The sequence below is a fragment of the Eleutherodactylus coqui genome, chromosome 2, assembly GCF_035609145.1.
Source record: "Eleutherodactylus coqui strain aEleCoq1 chromosome 2, aEleCoq1.hap1, whole genome shotgun sequence".
NCBI classification, from domain to species: domain Eukaryota; kingdom Metazoa; phylum Chordata; class Amphibia; order Anura; family Eleutherodactylidae; genus Eleutherodactylus; species Eleutherodactylus coqui.
Window position 1 is genome coordinate 281,930,162 of NC_089838.1, and position 20,118 is coordinate 281,950,279.

Sequence of the window (20,118 nt, forward strand, 5' to 3'; positions counted from 1 at the left end):
TTCAAATAAACTCTCTTCCATGATGAAGAAAGCTAGCTCATAGATGGCACTAGGGAACAAGCCTTCTTCTTACTGTATGAGAGATAATTTGCATATCCTTTTTCCCAGGGAGCATTGCTTGATCTAGCAGAATTTTTACACCAACTTGGCAGTTCGCACAAGAAAAACATTTCCCCCTAGACATCAAAAATGATGCAACAGTTCCTAATAATCTATTTTATTTTGATGTCAGAGATTCACCCCTCCCTAAAATCTAGTACTTGTTCCCATTTTCACTCCCTGTTATCTATTGTATTTGTATATTAATTTACCAACAAACTTCCACAACTATGAAATAAAACTTTATTAGAAACTTGTGGTTATTTTGACTGCCTTAGAGGTATAGCTTGAAATATGTTCAAGGTCAATATAGAGATCTAATCCATTTATACTCAGGCCTGTAAATATAACAAGATGGCACATTCTAGGTCAAGAGGTAGAGGATTTTATCATCAGTGTTAAAAGGGATTTTGATTATTCGGAAAGTAAATCAATATGACTTACAGTAGTCTCTTAGGTTATGATAGCATCAGGTTACAGTATTTGCACCTTACAATTGGCTTTTCTTTCGCCATCATAACTTGAAACCACATTCAAAGATTTTTTTTGTAAAGCACTGCCCTTGGCTATCTGCAATAGTCCCATACAGACGAATGAAGTGACAGAGTGAATGTGTGACTGCCACTCCATTAATACGGGAAGACTCAGGTACCCCTTCTTGTTATCGATGAAGATCCCAGCAGTCAGACCCCCACCAATCAGATACATCACCAGATAGGTGATACATTTTTTTTAGTGAGACAACCCATTTAAAGGGGTTTTCCAGGACACTAAACATTGTTTTCTTGATCAGATTGATTGCTGCACCAAAGCAGGAGAGCACAGGAAGCAGAGAGTGAGCTGAGAGTGCTGTTGAGCCAGTGTCCCTGAAGGCCAGATATTCCAAGGAGGTAATTGTTGGCTGTGCAGCCCTGAACTAGACTAGAAACCAAGGCACAATGAATTACCAGAAGCATACATATGTGCCATATTAAAGAATTGACATCTGCCTGCTGCAGAAGTTATCAAAGAGGGTAGCAACCGAAAATAACTTAAGGCAATTTGCTGTGTTACAGGAGACTGATTGGAGCAAGAATCTGTACAGTGACAAGGACTCCTGGAACCTGTGGCTGAGGAACACTCCTGACTTGGTCAAAGTTACTGCTTTCGCCTTATATATTGTAACTGAGGCTGGCCTTAAATTTACTGTTGGTATACGCAGTAAAATAATTAATAGGACTGTTGTGTAACATAGTATGTAAGGCTGAAAAAAGACATATAACCATCCAGTTCCGCCTATTACCCCCCAATTATGATCCAGAGGAAGGCAAAAAAAAACCAATAAGGTAGAATCCAATTTTCCCCAATTCAGGGAAAAAATTATCCCCGGATCATCAACCCTTTTAAAGTTATTAATAATTATAACATATAATATTGTATCACTCATGAAAGATGCCCAGGCCCCTCTTGAACTCTTTTAATGAATTTGCCATCATCACGTCCCGAGGCAGAGTTACATAGTTTCACTGCTTTCACAGTAAAGAACCCCTTTCTATGTCGGTGTAGAAACCTTCATTTCTCTAGACGTAGAGGATGCTCTCTTATTACAGTCACAGTCGTGGGTAAAAATAGATGATGGGAGAGATTTCTGTATTGTCCCTTAATACATTTATAAATAGTTGTTAGGTCGCCCCTCAGCCGTCTTTTTTCTTAACTAATTAACCCCTATTTTGATAACTTCTCTGGGTATTGTAGTCCACTAGAGATGAGCGAGCATGCTCGGATAAGTCAGTTACTCAAGCGAGCCTGGAGTCCAGAAAAACTCCTATAAAGGGAGTCTGTCAGCCATGTAAACCCTGCTAAACTAACTAGAGGGGCAAAGCACTGATTTAGCGCAAGTTGATGTTTTTTTGAAGGCATACCTGTACAAAATGACTTAAAATGTCCTGCACCACATGCAAATATCCACGGTCTGGGCCAGTGGGCTGGCTCGGACCATCTCTTCTGGCTGGCTTGACTTAATTCAGTGCTATGCCCCTATAGTAAGTTTAGTAGGGTTTACACTGCTGACAGGTTCCATTTAATGATAATGACTCAGTCTGCTTAGCAAGGCTGACAAGTAAACTGCAGGAAACTGGAAATGCCTGCCTATTGTGTTTGCTTCAGTTCAAAAAGAATATTTTGTGCATTTTTTGTACCTAGTAAGGCAACCAGATGTCCCGATTTAGGCGGGACAGTACCGCTTTGGGACCCTGTGTCCCACTTTCTGCCGGGACCCCAGTGGGGCAGCCATTTTGTATATGCTGTAGCCGAAACGCGTTCAGCGCGAACCTGTGAGCTGTATGCTTTTTTTACTCAATAAAAAATGAAATTTTTTAAAGGGTAGCAGCTCCTCTCCACTTCTATTTTTCTTTATATGGAATTTAGCCGTTTGCCATCGGCTGCTTGAGGACGGAGCTCCTGTTGAATCTCAGATCTCCCTGCAACACTGGAAGATACTGCTGGTGAGGTGAGCCCATATTTCTTTTTTGGCTTATTCACAGCCATTTTTCTGCCTTTTGGGGGGTCAGGTCACCGTTCTAGTGATTACTAGCCAGGATGCTGTAGCTCCCTGGCTGGTAATCACTCTGCAGCACCGCAGCCAGATGCACACACTAACAGCAGTGTGTGCATCTGGGATCTTTCTTCCCTCCTCCCCTGACCTCTCCTCTCTGGCTCCACAAGAGGAGAGGAGAAGGGAGGAGACACTGCTGTTGGCGCACACACTTCCGTCTGCCGGCAGCAGAGCTGAAAGGAGCATCGTCGCTGTGAAGACCAGGAAGAGGTAAGTATGTGGGTCTTAGGGGGAGCGCTAATACTATAGGGCTTCTGTGGGAGTCACTACTATTGCTGGGGATACTGTGGGGCTCACTACTATTGCTGGGTATACTGTGGGGTGTCCCTACTATTGCTGGGGCTAATGTAGGGGGTCACCACTATTGCTGGGGCTACTGTGAGGGGTCATTACTATTGCTGGGGATACTGTGGGGGTCACCACTATTGCTGGGCATACTGTGGGGGTCACTATTACTGCTGGAGATACTGTGGGCGGTCATTATTATTGCTGGGGATACTGTGGAGGGATCACTACTATTGCTGGGGCTTTTGTGGGGGGGTCACTACTATTTCTGAGGATACTATGGGGGTCACTACTATTGGTGGGGATACTGTGGAAGTCACTATTATTGCTGGGGATACTGTGGGGGGTGACTATTATTGCTTGGGCTTCTGTGGGGGTCACTGTTATTGCTGGGGCTTCTGTGGGGGTCACTATTATGGCTGGGGCTGGTATAGGGGATACTATTACTGATAAAGTCGCGGTATCGCGACAAATCGCGTCTTATACATCTTAGATCATAAACTGTTCTTTAGTCTTTCATGTTGGGTCTTTTCCGCTGCAGCGCCAAACCGTTTTTTCTTTTTCCACTTCAAGCTGACTTAGGGTGCGTTTACACATGGCAGAAATGCTGCGAAATGTCCGCAGCGTAAATTTCTGCAGCTAAAAAAACTGTCAAAATCTGTACCATTTGTGCAGATTTTCACTAAGAATATCCGCAGCGGCGCTCCTCCTCACCTCTTCCGAAGGCTTCCCACTGTCAGCGCTCCCCAACTTCCAGTTCTCAGCGGCTTGGTCAGGTACGACGCCGCTGGGCAGGTGATGCTGCTACAGGCCGCTGGGAACTGGAAGCCAGGACATGCTAACAGCAGGAAGCCTATGGAGGAGGTGACAGGGAATGCCACATAGTATGAAATCAGCTGCGGATATGCAGCTGATTTCCAGTCAAAATCCGCACCAATGCTACGTATTTTAACAGTTTTTTTGGATGCAGAAATGCTGTGGAATTTGCTCCGTCTTTTTTAAAAATGGCCTGTACTTTTAATAACAATTGAGGTAAAATCATGCGTTGTGATAAGCCCCGCCCCTGACCACACCCCTCTGTCCAGCTTTGACCCTGGAAAAATCTGGTCACGTTATACCTAGCCACATAAAAATAAAGAATACCACCAAGACTTTAAAAAAAAAAAAATGCCATAATAAAAACCTGACGTATATAATATGTCATTTTCTGCTGCTAAATTCTCTTTTAAAGAAAATATCAACCTTGGATGTAATGCTCAATGATAAAGAATTGCCAGTTGTTATTTACCTTGTATGTTCTTTGTGTCCTCCAGTTTGTATCAGCACTTCCCACGCTAAAAAAGGTTCAACATATAGGAAACACAGTATGTGGTGAGAAAGGAAGTTGTGATTTTGATTGACAGTGATTGGACTTTCAATATCAAAACAAGTATTTACATTACACAACATTAATGTACTATACATTACTAAACTGTAACGCCAACTTCATTGGCGGTGGGAAAAAAAATTCTGCAACATCTGTTATCATCTTTATGCATACTTACAGTATTAAATATGGCTTGTAAAAGCCGAAAATCCATTAGGATATCATTCAGAGCTACTGTACAACCCGCTTATTACTCTATTAATGTCCGAAGCCCTCTGTAATTATAAAGCCTATCTACATTAAACCTGAACAGGATTTGATCACCTCACTACACATGGGAAAGCTCACAAGCTGCAGACAAGTTGTAAAGTTGCTTTGCTGCTTTCTACATCTAAATTAGAATTTGATCTTAAAAAGTCAGTCACAAAGTGGAAACCGGATAGATCTTTATTTTGCATCATCAAGAAACATTTTATAAGGGAAGTACATTTAGAATTCTAATATGACTGAGAGTTTTGCTAAAGTGGATTCATACCGAGGTTTTCCTTTACCCAGAGCAAAGATTCAGTTAGTAGTGAGAGCACAGATCATGATGCAAGCCAGTGTAGTGGCCTGAAGTCTATATATCTGGCCCCTCCATAACTGTCATACATGTCATGCCATGTCTTCTATGTGGATGCTCTGTGCAAATTGTCTTGCCTCTAGTTATGTGTATTGCACAGCTGTAACATGTAAGAGGTTAACATCTATGAATGTCTGGGATATGTCTGGAAATTGTAACCAATTGTCATGTCACGTTGGTATGAAGATAAGTATAAGTGCAAGCCAAAAGGTATGGTCTTTTGAGTTCCTTTTCTTGAATGGCAGAGCGCTGGCCACATGGGGGTACCTTTAACCGTCATGTGGTGAAGAAAGGAGAGGAGAGGTATCTTGATGTTCCAACTTCAGGACCCCTACCTTAAGTGAGAGTGAGAGGAGGAGCCACCGTGTAGTGTCCAGGTATCCACCTGCAAGTGAGTGTCAGTGGAGTGTTGTGTCCTCCTCCGGTATGTGTGTCCAGGAGCGGAGTCATACGGATAACTCAGATTGTAGGCCCCTTTTCATCCTGTGTTCTGCTCCCTGACCTCTTTGAACTGTTCTTCCTGCACTGGTGTGTAACGTTTTCAGGTGGAAAAGTAAAGTTCCAGTCACTGCCCGTTCCCAGTGATTCAAGTTTCTAATTTAACTGTGTGGACTCTCTTATTTGCTCGTCGGACATCCAACAGAGTAAAGTAACGGTGGCGTCACATGTGACAACTTTTCAGGTCCACTACACCATTGTTCAAGTAACTGCTGCCCTAGCAAGTGCCATCTCTACCCCGCCATCACAGTGTGTGCCTCGTGTCTTGGCCACTGCAGGACACCACACATGTCTAGGGTTGAGGTGTTGCGAAGCAGAATTCAGGATATGATGCAGCAGAAGGAGTCACCAAAATATGCAAGACCTATTTAAGCAAAAAAAGAATAATGCTAAAGTAATGTAGTCATCCTTTCAACTTTGAAGACCTAGGCACTTTCTACCACTAGCTGAAATGTAGGAATAACAACACTTTATGAGCAATACATAATACTTTGTGAACACTGTCAATAACACTTTGCTATTGTGGGGGCATTGCTAAACCTGCGAAGACAGTGGATGTCTTCCAAGGGAGACCCCTGACAAGGGTGACAAATTCTGTGGCCATCTGATTTCCCAGTGCCTTAAATATGCTGAAAATCAGTGCTGGCGTTCCCTCTGTGAGAGGGGAAACAAGTAGAGCGGTCTTGCAGCCCGCCCAATTGCTCTGCAGAGCAGAGGTCCTGCGGGGCCTAGCACAGCCTCAAAATCCAGGTCCTAGAGTTGCGGGAAGGCTCAGAAGATCATACAGCAACGGAAGCTTGGGAGCCAGATTAATAGAGGTCTACCTGCCTGTGGCTGCTGCAGAGCTTCACAACTAGACATGGACACGGGTAAGGAGATGAGGAGACACCTTCAGAGGGCCAGTGGATCCCCAGCGCAACACCTGTGCTGTAGAGCAGGATCTCCAAATCCTACTTACCACAGCAGAGCTCACAAGCAGAGAGACCCCCGCTGGTTACTGGGTGGGGGATCAAGGGTGAGTGGGGGTCCAGGGCCCATTAACACCATTAGGCCTGTTACATTTTTGGCCTGGAGAAAGCAGCTTTGTCTCTGTCCCCACCTCTCGCTGGGGATCTCCAGAGCCAGTACCTGCAATTTAGTCATTGTGGGCTGAATGGTCCATTTCCTCTACATCTACAATCCTACTAGCATTATTTGTAGAGATGAGCGAACATGTCCGTTACGGACACATCCGCACCCGGACACCGGCTTTGCCGAACACTGCAGTGTTCGCGCGTAAAGGTCCGGGTGCGGGAAGATGCGCGGCGGCGCGGGCGGCAGTAGCGGGGAACAGGGGGGAGCCCTCTCTCTCTCCCTCTCCCCCCCACTCCCTGCCGCACCCCCCCGCGCTGCCACGGCGGCCCCCGAACTTTTTCGCCCGAACACTGAAGTGTTCGCAAAGTTCGGTGTTCGGGCGAAAAAGGGGCGGGGCCGAACGTGTTCGCTCATCTCTAATTATTTGTTAACCCCCTAATGACGCAGCCCTTTTTTTTTTCATTTTAGTTTTTTTCCTCCCCCCTTTTAAAAAATCTTAACTTCTTTATTTATCCATCGAGGTATCTGTATGAGGGCTTGTTTTTTATGGGACGAGTTGTATTTTTAATGCTACTATTTAATGTACAATATAATGTACTGAAAAACTTAAGAAATGGGAGTAAAATGAAAATTTGTTCTTCCGCCATCTTCTGCATGCAATAACATTTTTCTTTTTCCGTTGACATAGTTGTGTGGGTGCTCATTTTTTTTGCGGGATGTCCTGTAGTTTGCATTAGTACCATTTTGGAATTCATACAACTTTTTAATTGCTTTTTATTGGATTTTTTTCTTGGAGACAGGGTGACCAAAAAAGTGCATTTCTGATGTTCTTTATTTTTTTTTTCTGGCAACGTTCATTGTGCATGGTAAATAATGCATCAAGGCCTATTTACACTGGACAAGCATCGGGCAAACGATGCCCGACACTCATCCCTGTGTCTCTGCGTTCCCATGCTTCTGCACGGGAGCTAGCACAGCTGGCTCCGACACGGATTGGCCAGCAGGGGGGCAGGGCAGTGCAGGAGATTTCTCTCCTCTCGCTCCCTGCCCTCTCCATTGAGATACACAGCGGCCGCTCGCTATTAAACAGCCGCTGTTTAAACTTAATGATGAGCAATGAGCTCATCTTTTATCTTTCTTCACTGGATAATCTCCTGCGTGGGTATCCTCAAATTTTTTAACTTGAGCCTTGTACGTAAAGTTTTTCTCAATGAGATTGGTTGTCAAATTTGCCACACTGGCATGACATCCCTGGCTCACCCAGCATGTATAGCAAAGTGCATAAAAAATAAAACACTGACAAATGCGGCTGAATTTTGGCCAAAACACATAAACTGATGGGCCACGGCAAGGCCACTGTGCATACGTCAGAACCTACACTATCTCACTATTAACTAAATTAAAATCACAGAAATGAGAGAAAAAATGCACAAAGACATAACTCACAGAAAAGGGGGCCAAAAATGTACAAGCTGATAAACTGTAGGGCAGGTTCAATCACCGTAGACCAAAAAGTCAGATACACCTTCTTGAAGGTACGATTGTAAAAAGCAAGATTTCCTTTGCCAATCTTTACGCCCCAAACCAAAATCAGACACCTTGGTTACTCCATACTCTCACTAAATTCTCTGACTTTGCACTGCCTGGTGGTGCTCCGAAGCAATTTTAACTTGGCAATTGACCATTCAAACACTACATCGCTCACACCCTCAATCCCCCATAGACAAATTCGCAAATTAAAAATCGCCCTGTCTGAATTAAATTCCCAGGATGCGTGGAGGATCGTAAACCATGAAGACAGAAAATACACCTATTTTACTCAAATATATTTAACATTTCATAGGATTGATTACCTACTAATATCAGGGAAACACGTAAAATCCATCACCACAGCAGACATTGACTCCATCACTATTTCCGATCACGGAGCGAATTATATGACCTCATTGAGGCTATCTGGGTGGCAAGTCTGTAACCAAAAAATCCATTGTGTTTTCTACTGCATAAGCAGACGATTGATGTCACCATCTCTGCCGTAACTCCTGATCACTTCCATTCCCTGGAACGTGAGTGCAGACAGATCATTACTGTGAGCTTCCCAATTAAGCGAAGCCAGTGGGGTGTCTCCTTCGTGCCTAATATTGCCCACATGGGCCAAAATCCTATGGCAGAGCTATTGAATGGTTTTGCACATGTATTTATGTGGGCAAGTGCATGAGGCCATGTATACAGCATTGCTTGTATGACAATTTATAAAATCATACATTTTTTAACACTCTGGAAATCTTAGTTTTTTTTAACAAATTCACAGGCCTTGCAATTTCTGCATTTGTAGATGCCTGAGATATGACTTATCCTTAGCCAATTCAGGGAATTACTGTTTGGTTTTAGATGACTGTGTACGACATGATCACGTATGTTCCGACCCCTCCTGAAAGTAATTTTTGGATGAGGTGCCAATCTGTTTGACAGATCAATGTCTGCTTGCAACAGCTGCCAATAATGGTTCAAAATGCTCCGTACCGTGTTTGCCTGCTGATCATATGTTCCATTAATCTGTATCCTGCTTTCTGGCTCTTGCTCTGCAGTATGCACACAGGATATCAGAAACATATCTCTATCCTGCAGAGAAGCATGAGTCCGAGCCATGTTGATAACATGTTCGGGATAGCCCCTCTGTTTGTACCTATTGGACAGCTTATTTGCCTGATATAGATAGTCATCCTTATGTGAACAATTCCTTTGTAGCTGAAGGAATTGTCCTTTTGAAATGCCCCTTCGAAGTTGGCCTGGATGGAAACTAGGCCCCCTAAGGAGGCTTTTCGCAGATATTGGTTTACGGTATAAGATGGTAGAAATCATACCATCATCATCCTTAAATAGGGTAAGGTCCAAGAAGGAAATACATTTATCTTGAATTTCATACATGAAGATTAAACTTTGGTCGTTACTGTTTAGCATGTTGATGTTCCTGACCACAGAATTAATATGTCATCAATGGAACGAATCCACAACACAATCTGGCTCATCCAGAACTCATTCTCCTCAATAAAAAACAGCCAATCTTCACACCAGCCCGGTAACATGCTAACATAACTTGGGGCACATGGTCTCCCCATGGCTGCGCCCCTGAGCTGGTGGCACAGGTGGCTGTCAAAGAGGAAGATGTTATGATCAGTATGAATGATAATAGTTGCAAAACTAATGTGTTGTGGTCTTAAACAGGTGTGCCCATTTGGTTGCAAAAGTAACTGGATGCTCTACAGCCGCGCCCATGGGGAATTGAGCTGTCGAGCGCCTAGACATACAGACTTGCCAAGAACACATCATTAGAAACAGTGAGACCATTAAGCCTTCTAATCACATCTCCTGTGTCCTCAACAAACAATAAATAAATCTTGTTATTTGTATAGCGCCCACTTATTCCGCAGCGCTTTCAGGTAATTATTATTACCCCCCACCAAGCTGGGTTCTCATTTTACCGACCTCGGAAGGATGGAAGGCTGAGTGAACCTTGAGCCGGCTACCTGAATCATGCGAGGATTAACCTTGCAATCTTCAGGTTGTAGGTGAAAGCTTACACTCTGTGCCACACGAGGCTCTACTTCTACAAATGGACGCAATACTTTATCCAGGTAGGTACTCATGCCTTCTGTTAGGCTGCCGATCCCCGAAACGATTGAAAGACCCTTATGGATTTTCAGAATGCAATAGAATGTTGCAATGCAGGGTTTATGTGGGGCCATAATTTTGTACTCACTCTCATCAATGAACTTTTTGTCTTTAACTGTTGTCAGTAATTTGGTAAGATCCCTAGAGTATGGTTCAGTCAGGTCAGGATGTAAGATCCCATATCCTTCTCTGCCATTCAAAATCCATTTACATATAACGAAATACTTGTCCCTGTCCATAACGAACACGTTGCCCCTCTTAATCAGAGGGCTTAATCACGATATCATGGTCCCTCTCGAGCACATGTAAGGATTGCATCTCATCCTTATTGAGATTCGTCCCCCAATTTTCTTTGGATGGGGCTAATTTTTTTAGGTCCGTCACAACCATACACTCGAAAAGGTCAGTATGCGTAGTATAACATGCTGGAGGCATTTTCTTGTTTTTTTATTTTCAATTGGTAAAGGGGCCATCACCCACCCTTCTCTGCCCTTCTTCCAAAAGATCCTCTAGCATTTGATAACAGGACATATCCCCTTCGGTAATGCCTAGTGACTGGCTGTCAAGATGGTTTTTGATGCAAAAATATTTTGACCATCTCAACTTGCATGTAAATAACGCTATATCCAATTAAAAACATTAAGTTGAGTGGTTGGTACAAAACCACTCAAAGAAGGGTCCTAGCACTGGGATTCAAAGGTTTACTTGATAGATTGACCAGCTCCATCTCATTGGATCTAACAATATTGCCAGATAAATCTAGGTGTGAGGGAGGCATACAGGAAGATATAGACTCAGGGACAAACTAATGGTCTCATTTCTCCCTCAGCATATATTAACTGATGGGAGGCCCTAAAAAAGAAGGGGGATCCCCATGTGAATGAGACCCCCACCCTGAGATCGAGTGTGGCCACTGTGTCCACGATTCCTATTGGGTAGTTCGTTTTGTTTCCTCATAGCCCCTTTACGCCAGATGTGCCACAGTATGAGGAACTCTGTTGAGATTCAGACCTGTTAACTAGTTTATTATTATATGCCCTGTTTTCCTTAAACTCCACCAGATCATGATTAAATTGAAAGTGCTTGCAGCCTTTAATAAAGGCAGTGAATTTTTAAATATTGACCTGCAAAGATTCTTTTCTCCTTTCGAAGTCTGGTTTAGAGCTGAATTTGCGAGTCTTATCCATACAGTCTTTGAGCTCTTTGGAGACTTTATCTTGGCCTAGTTTTTCCTCATCCAGTAGCAGGCACATTAACCAAATTGACCTCTTGGTAGCCTCTTTCTCCCACTTAAGCATAAGAGAAGGGAAACACAATTTTATGACTGAAAGAACATAAATTCGTAGTCCACATAAAAAGATGTGATGTTCTATGTACTTATTCAGGGCCTGTATCTCCCACTAAATCCTAGTATATTCTCATATTTAAGATGTGAAATTCTAAGAAAAGATTGATCGATCATTACGTATTCTGTCTATGCATGGAATTCCTTCTCTGAAGAAAACATAACCTGCTTCCTTGACCCAGTTACTAGTTACAACATCAGTTGATAGGAAGCCCACCATCTGAAAGATGGCTAATAAATCTACATTTTCCAAATGGGTAAAGGAACTCTTTTGGGTACGTCACTATCACAGATTGCTCTTTTCTCAAAGAAAAACTCAGAATTTTTTAACATCAATGGAACCCCAGAAATTTCTACCCGGTTCTCTGGGAGACACACAAAGCCTCCATCAGAGACTAAACTAATAGCCCTAGGCATGAAAGCCAAGAAACAAAGAGGTAAAGAGATGAGCTCTCTGCTGGCTCAAATCTCCAGCTAAGAATACTTACATAAACACTCACTAAGTAATGGCATGTTATTGGAATTGAAAAATCTTACAGATAAATTTAAAATCATCCTCAATATAAAAACGGCAAAGACTCTCTTTTCCTTCAAATATAAAATATACATACATGGAAACAAAGGTCCCAAAACCATGTCAAATTTAATCAAAAAATAAAATGAAAAAACCTTTATCTTTAAATAAAAGACACATCAGGAAACACAGTAATGGCTACTGCTGACATAGTTGGGAAATTCAAAAAATACTATAAAAATCTGATGACAACTTGACAGAATCACATAACTGCATCTCTACTGCTACACTGGCTTTTCTAGAAACCCTTAAGGTACCTAAAATATCTGATGAAGGTAAATCTAATTTACTTCGCCCATTTACCACATCCGAAGAGGCTGAAGTTCTCGCATCCATCCCCAACAGAAAGAGTCCAGGCCTGAACAGACTACCAATTTTATACTATAAGAAATTACTCCTCCCAGTCTTCATAAAATTATGCAATTCACTATAAACAGGCACAAATCTCATCAAGCAATCCTTAGAGGCCTTCATCACCTTAATACCAAAAGACAGCAAAGATCCTGAACTTTGCAGCAACTACCGCCCTATCTCCCTGCTACGCGCAGACGTCAAATTCTAGGCAAAACTTATTGCCCAACATATGTCCCCCTTACTAAAGTTATCCACCCTGGCCAGGTGGGATTTGTACCCAGCAGAGAAGGCAAATCTAATACATCTTGCATTATCAACGCTATCCATTGTGCCAAAATTAACACAAAAAAACCCCACTAGTGTTACTGGGAAAATGTGCTGAAAAGACCTTTAATAGAGTAAGTTGGGACTTCATGAAAACTTCACTAATAAAATTTGGTTCCCTCCTCCAGTTTATAACTGCTATATTCATTCTTTCCTTAAACCCCTCAGTCAGAATCCACATTAATAGTACACTCTCAAACCCCTTCCCTATCATAAATGGGACTAGACAGGACTGCCCACTCTCAGCCACATTATTTGCCCTAGTGATGGAGACCTTATTACAACAAATTAGACCAAATCCTAACATATACGGGCTGCAAATAGGCAACAATAGCCACACTACTGCTGCATTCACAGATGAACTCCTCATACTCATGACCAACTCAAAAGCGTCCTTCCCTGCATTTTTATAGACCTTTGATCTTTTTGGCATGCTCTCAAATCTTAAAGTAAATTTTGACAAGTCAAAATTCTTAAATATCACAACGCCAAAGAATACAACAACATTTTTGTACAACATCAACACCCCTTTAAATCGCCCTCATTCAATATTAAATACCTAGGTGCCATCTTTACATCCAACCTCTCCCTCCTCTTCTATGCTAACTACGCCCCCCTTCTCAAAAAAATTCAGGCTCAATTTCAACACTTAAACATACCATTCCTATCATGGAAGGGAAGGAAAAAATTGTTCTCCATCTTTATATTGCTATATTTTCTATAGACTTTGCAAACAGTTCCAATAGCTATCCCTTATCATTTATTTTCAAATTTAGACCAACTCTTCAGACAATTAATCTGGAATAAACATAAACCCCATTGAGCTTTCTCCTACGTAACCTCCAAAAAATCACAAGGAGGTTTTGGCCAACCAAATACACCTTTATACAACAAAGTGATACATATCGCCAGATGGATCTTCTTAGTAGACCCTAATATAGACTCGCCGACAATCAATCTGGAGAGAACTTTATTGAACCTGGATAACCAACAACTTCACGATATCGGGCCGTGATTCATGGCCCAATATTGCACTTGCCACCATGTAAAATCCCCATGGATTTTCATGTGAAAAAAGCACATCTCTTCGGGGATGAAGGAGGATTATAGAGGTCTCCCATTGCTTGCAATGGGGCCAGCGTTGCTGCTGTCAGCCCTATTGAAAACAATTGGAGATCTCGCTGCTAAATAGGACATACCGCGATATGTTTCCCACATCACATCCCGGTGATGTGAATAAACTTATTCAAAAGAATGGGGTTCATATTTGTGCATTTTGCAGCACACAAATCTCATGAGATTTTCTCGCCAGTGTGAAGGCAGCCTTACACTGATTTAATATCACTGTAGAACAGTTAAGAGCCTTTAACACAGCCCAAGAATCAGGAGCAAACTGTCAGGGCTTGAACCCACGACCTCTTGCATTCCAGTTGGCAGCTCTCCGCTAGGATATTCAGGACTTGGACAGTTCCCTTGCTGAAAACCTAGCCTTGTTCTGTATTTCCTAGTTTCCTAGATCTTGCCTCCTGGTCCTGACCCCGCCCCTGTTCCAAATTGCACTTCCTATATAAGCCTAGCCCTGCCACTCCTTCAGTGCATGATTATTGAGCTCCCGGCCTATAATCAAGTTTAGAAATAGCCAAAGAAAGGTCAGCTTCAAGTGTAAATAAACATGCTTTTATTTATAAATGGTGCCGCATATCAGGAACAGGGTACTCTGTTTCTGATACGTGGCACCATTTATAAATAAAAGCAAGTTTGTTTACACGTGAAGCCGACTTCTCTTCGGCTATCTCCTCATTTGTAATACCGCTAGGACTGGGCGGTGTGGTCTGAGCTCCGTGTCTACATGCTATCACAAACTACAAAGCATTTGAGTGAAGTAGAGGTGAGCAAACTATTTTTCTGATTTTGTTGTAATCAAGCTCCACTGCTGCCTGCTCCTCTGCTGCTACAACCGTCCACCTGACTACGCTTCCTGCCTCATCCTTTGTACTACAATCGTGACCACCTGCTAACGACCCGGCTTCCTCCCGACTACTCTCCAGTTCGGTAGCCCCCAAATAATGGGATATTCTGCGACAAACACAAGGGGGACTATCTTATGTTTTGTTTTGCTGTATTTCCTCAGAAAATCTGCACAGGTTGTTGGTTAATTCTGAAACATGTAGGAGTGAGGCAATATGGCATTGTCTTTATCCTATTCTGATTTCTCCTGTGAATGTATTATATATAATATCTAATACAGCTAATAAAATACTTTTGAACCATACTCTACCATCTGGCTTGGTTACTACACCTGGGCTTAAATCCATTTGTTTGCCCGATGGTTGGGCTATATGAATATACCAACTATCATCTTTCATTGGTTGATCAGCTCATTTCTAGACATAGAAAAAGTTCTGGGCCACAGTTTATTTGCCTTTTCAATGGCCTTTCTTGTGTTAAGATAACTTTTTGTAAGTTATTGTAGTTAATTTAAACTTTGCTACATCTGTATGATAGCAATATGGAGACAGACAATCATTTTTCTTATTCATTTCTATACTGCAGCCCATCTGCCAGTGTGAAACAGAATGGACAAGTGACTGACATGCTCATTATTGGTTAGCATTGGTTACACAGACAGACCATCGGCCCATGTAAAATGACACATTCTACATTTATTACCAAAATGATGTGCAAAAGCAAAGCTCTGCTTTATTTCCACAAGCTTCTCTGCAGGAAGGAAATCCTATTTGCTTGAGGAGAACTCCTGCCCCATAATGCCAGGAATACTGTCAAATGGATTCTAATAGGGATTACGTTTTACATTAAAGACAGGGCCGAGAACAGTTGGTAAAACTGAAGATTGTGATGTTAACATCTTATTTTCCATGAACAGAACAATAATCCTTTGGGGTTTCCTTTATTTTGTTAGTGAAGTAGTTTATATGGCGGGGTCAGTAAGAATATATGTAGCATTAATATAAACCATCTCCTGTGGAGTTCTCCAGCTAACACTTCAACAAAATAAGATTTTTGTGTTCATGGGTCTCTAGAATGTATAAGATTATTTTCAAACAGTTAAGTTGTTCTCTATAGGAAATATATTATGCTGCTTCAGCATACATACGACATATTTACACATAAAGGGGCTATCTGCGTTGAACAATCCTTTTTTTGTTAGACGGATCCCCTGAAAATAAGTTAATCATGTTACCCGGCTGCTTAGACTTACAGCGATCAGTTAAAATTTGTGGGACAGTCTGGCAAAAAGTGTATTATTTCTCTGCAGTGCCACTATAGGGGACATGAAGCATCAATAGGATATGTATGGGAGAAAACTAGATGGATACCCAAGAGAGACGATTTTTGTAGCTGCTCCGCACTCTTGCTGATGGTAAAGGATCCTTCTCCAATAGGGTATTTGCAGTTTTCTTTTTCTTCAATCAGACAACTCTTTAATTCATATATATTAGTGAAAAGTCATCCAAATCCAATGATTTCAGCAGGACTGGCCAACGTGCACATATGTATGGGGGCCTTGTGACTTTCCTCCCTACAAGTGATGTCAAGGGAAAGAAGGATAGGCACAATTTGTGGGACATCCTCTAGCATGTATTGGTACTCAAGCGAGCATTGCCCTTAGCGAGTACCTGCCCGCTCAAGAGAAAAGGTTCGGGTGCCGGCGCAGGGGAGCGGTGAGTTGCGGCAGTCAGCAGTGGGGAGCGGGGGGGGGGGGGAGAGAGAGATCTCCCCTCCGTTCCTCCCCGCTCTCCCCCGCAGCTCTCTGCCCGCCGCCGGCACCCGAACCTTTTCTCTTGACCGGGCAGGTACTCGCTAAGGGCAATTCTCGATCGAGCAATTGCCCTTAGCGAGTATGCTCGCTCATCACTAATTGGTACCATTTTGGAGTACACATGAATCTTTTAAATCGCTTTTTAACATTTTCTCTTGGAGATGGGGTGACCAAAAAAAGCCAATTCTGGTGGGTTTTTTTTCTGACTTGCACCATTCAAGATAAATAATGCATTACTTATATAGATTGTACTTCTAAGGATGCAGCGATACCAAATGTTTTTTTAAATATAGATTTATATGGTGTTTTTTTATAAATATTGCAAAAAAAGGTTAAACATTATGTACCTTTTATTTTATTTTTTTAATTAAACAAACTTTTTGAAACTAATTTTTACATTTTTTTTAATGCCCCATAGGGGATAAACTTGCAATGGTTTGATCGCTCCTGCAGTATGATGTAATACCATATTATTAGGTGACTGGCAATCTGAGAACCAATCTGCAATGGCAGATCTGGGGGCTTTCAGAAGATCCAGACCCCTCCTATTGCTGGCTGCGGACAAGGGGTGGGTGCTTAGCTCTGCCCCCTCCTGCCCATTTCCATTGTAAACAGCCAGAAAGAAGGAGAGAGAAGGTGAGCTGGCATGGGGGAGGGAAGGGGAGGGAACAGCATTGCGGCCTTGGCACATCTGAACGGGAGCACAAACGCTAGATTTGTGCACCCGTTCATGCATTTTTATGGATGCACGTAAAAACGCCTACAGCCATGTGAAAGGGGCCTCAGACTGCAAAGTTTGAATGATCAGTCGTTACTTCCAGTTAACAGGCTTTACCTTGTATTCTTGTAATTGGATTAAATAAATTTTAAAAAAACCTGAAAATTCTATTGCAACAAAAGTTTTTAAAAGAACTTCTCCAACTCTTCCATTCCCTTAGTATTTCAACATCATAACATGAAGGAGACTGACGTAGAAGTGACGTTAAAATGATTTGCTCCCAGCAATTAAACATTGTTTCTATTACTTCTGATGTTGTAAATCACCTTGCGTCTCATTAATAGTAATTTCCATTATTGGTGTCATTCTAACAAGTATGGCATTTGTCTCAGTTATTCCCAGCCGTCCTCTACAGCTGACAACTTCTAAGTATATTTGCAAGTTCCACATTTCCTATAATTGGATGTGACATCAGCAAACGGCCAACACTTGTCTCATACAAAGATTCGCTTTCAAGGGATGGAACAATTTTCAAGAGTCAACTTGTTGTTATCTCATTAGCTCTCTCATCAGCTTGTTAAATTCACAGCAACAGAAGCTAGAATAAGGGCAAAAGTCAAGCGAGGAGAGATGACTCAGCACTAGGCTTTTATGTGAATGAAGAAGGGGATCTTGAAGCTGGTCGCTCCATTTTTCATCTTAATGGCCTGGACTGAAACCACGCCTGGGAATATGCCATTCATTCACTGATTTTTCCATCAGTCTAAAGTGTTAAGAGAGCGACAACCCAAGCCAATAAAACAACCACAATGAAACAAGTCCTAACTAGATCTAATCGGCAAACACAACGTGGACCTGTTCCAAGGGTGGGGTAGTTTAGAAAACTAATTTTCATAAACCCAATTTATGAATTGTCATGTTATAGGGGAGAATACTCTGTTCAGGATCCTCATCCAGAGGCGTAACTTGAAGCTCCTGGGCCCCGATTCAAAACCTGTAACAGGGCCCTCAACTGTAATGCTTTATTCATAGTACTGGGCTCCCAAATGGAGAGGAGAGGCCTTATGGGCCCCCTGAGGCTCCTGAGCCTGGGTGCAACCGCATCCCCTGCACCCTCTATAGTTACGCCCCTGTCCTCATCTATTGAATAAAGCGGAGAGCGGTTACAAAAAGAGTCCCTTACTCTAGAAGACTTTCCCATAATACAAGCATTGATTGAATAGGAACTGTGTAATGCCTAATTTCCCCTGTTATAGTGCTGCAGGGAAACTGAATACTTAGTGTGAACTTGTCCGTCAATGCTTCCCATTGAGACAAACTTTGCTTGTGCCAGGTTCTTTACTAGACACAGGTCCAGATGGGCAGAACACTGGTGCAGGTGCAGAGTGCTCGGCATTCATACACACTACTGTCCTGCCCTTATTATATATAAGGTGGCCAACTCTTTTAAAGGGCTATTCCAAAAAAAATTGACTTTTTTTACTTACGTGTGATCACTTGGGGTCTGAGACCTCCACTGATCCCAAGATTGGGGTCACATATTCTACCCTCTTCACCGAAGTTTCACTGCACCCCCTGCAGTGAGCAGGAGATTAAATAGAGCAGTGGTCAAGCATGTGTGGTGCTGATCTATTTATTTCAATGGGGCTGATAGCTTGTACTGGACTTTTTCTATCTCTGGAAGTCCCATTAGAGATGAATGTAGTGGCACAGCACATGCTCAACCCTCCATTCAGTCTCTTCCTCCCCCAGGGAGGAGGGTGGTTCAGTGAGACCGCAGTAAAGAGGAGAGGGTTCATGGGACTCCTGATCTTGGGATTGGTGGGATCTAAGCAACTTTCACCTATCAGACTTTTATCACTTATCCTAATTAATAATATGGGAATACCCTTTTAAGCTTTAGGGTATGAATACACATTTACAGGTAATTCCGTCTGGAGCACATATTTTTGAGTTACCCTGTCTCTAGTTCAAGCAAGAGGAATTTGACAAATGCCAGTGGAAATTCTACAATTAAATAACTAGGTTACACAAACACAGTAAGTAACATTGTCAATTTTTCCCTTGAGGGTAAGTCATAATAAACAAACTCAAAGAAAAGTGACAATGTATTAGACCTTGTCACTATAATGGGTCTTCTATCGCTCTCCTGACCCAGATAGGTCAAGCCATAAAAGAAGAGATAAACCAAGAGATTAAAAGTGGACAATCATGAGGGACAACCGAGAAAGCTCCAATGTGATATTTATTCTTTACCAACTAAAGGGATACTACTCATGCATTCCAATCAATATTGCAGGTAGAAAAGCTGTCGGTTTGCAAAATTGTTGCGCTTTTAAGTTTTGCAAAACCGATGCATTTTTTCATGAATTTGCAATAATCAAGGCAAAAAGTTAGGCTAAAAAAGCTAAAATGTTATGTATAAATTTACCCTTACTGAACTTACCATTTACTGCGTTTGTGCCTCTCCGGTCGGTTGTATTAATTGCTTGTTTTCCCAGTTTCTTGCTCAGTTACAATGACTGTGAACTGTTGATTTCTCGCTGTAATATAATCTTTTCATATAACAAGAACTTTGTGCAGAGGCTGAATGAAATTCATGTAGACATTATTAAAAAAAGATGTATTGAACACATGGCTTGGAGTACAGATTATATGTTAGTCACCTTTCAACAAGATATCATACAGTATTTCGAGAGAAAGAGTTTCAACAATTGGTGGTTTTGAAAAGGAAAGAAAATACATTCACATCGCTATTCAATTTTTGCCTGAAGGGTGAAGAGTTTGCTTTAAAGAGCAATACTGATTGTATT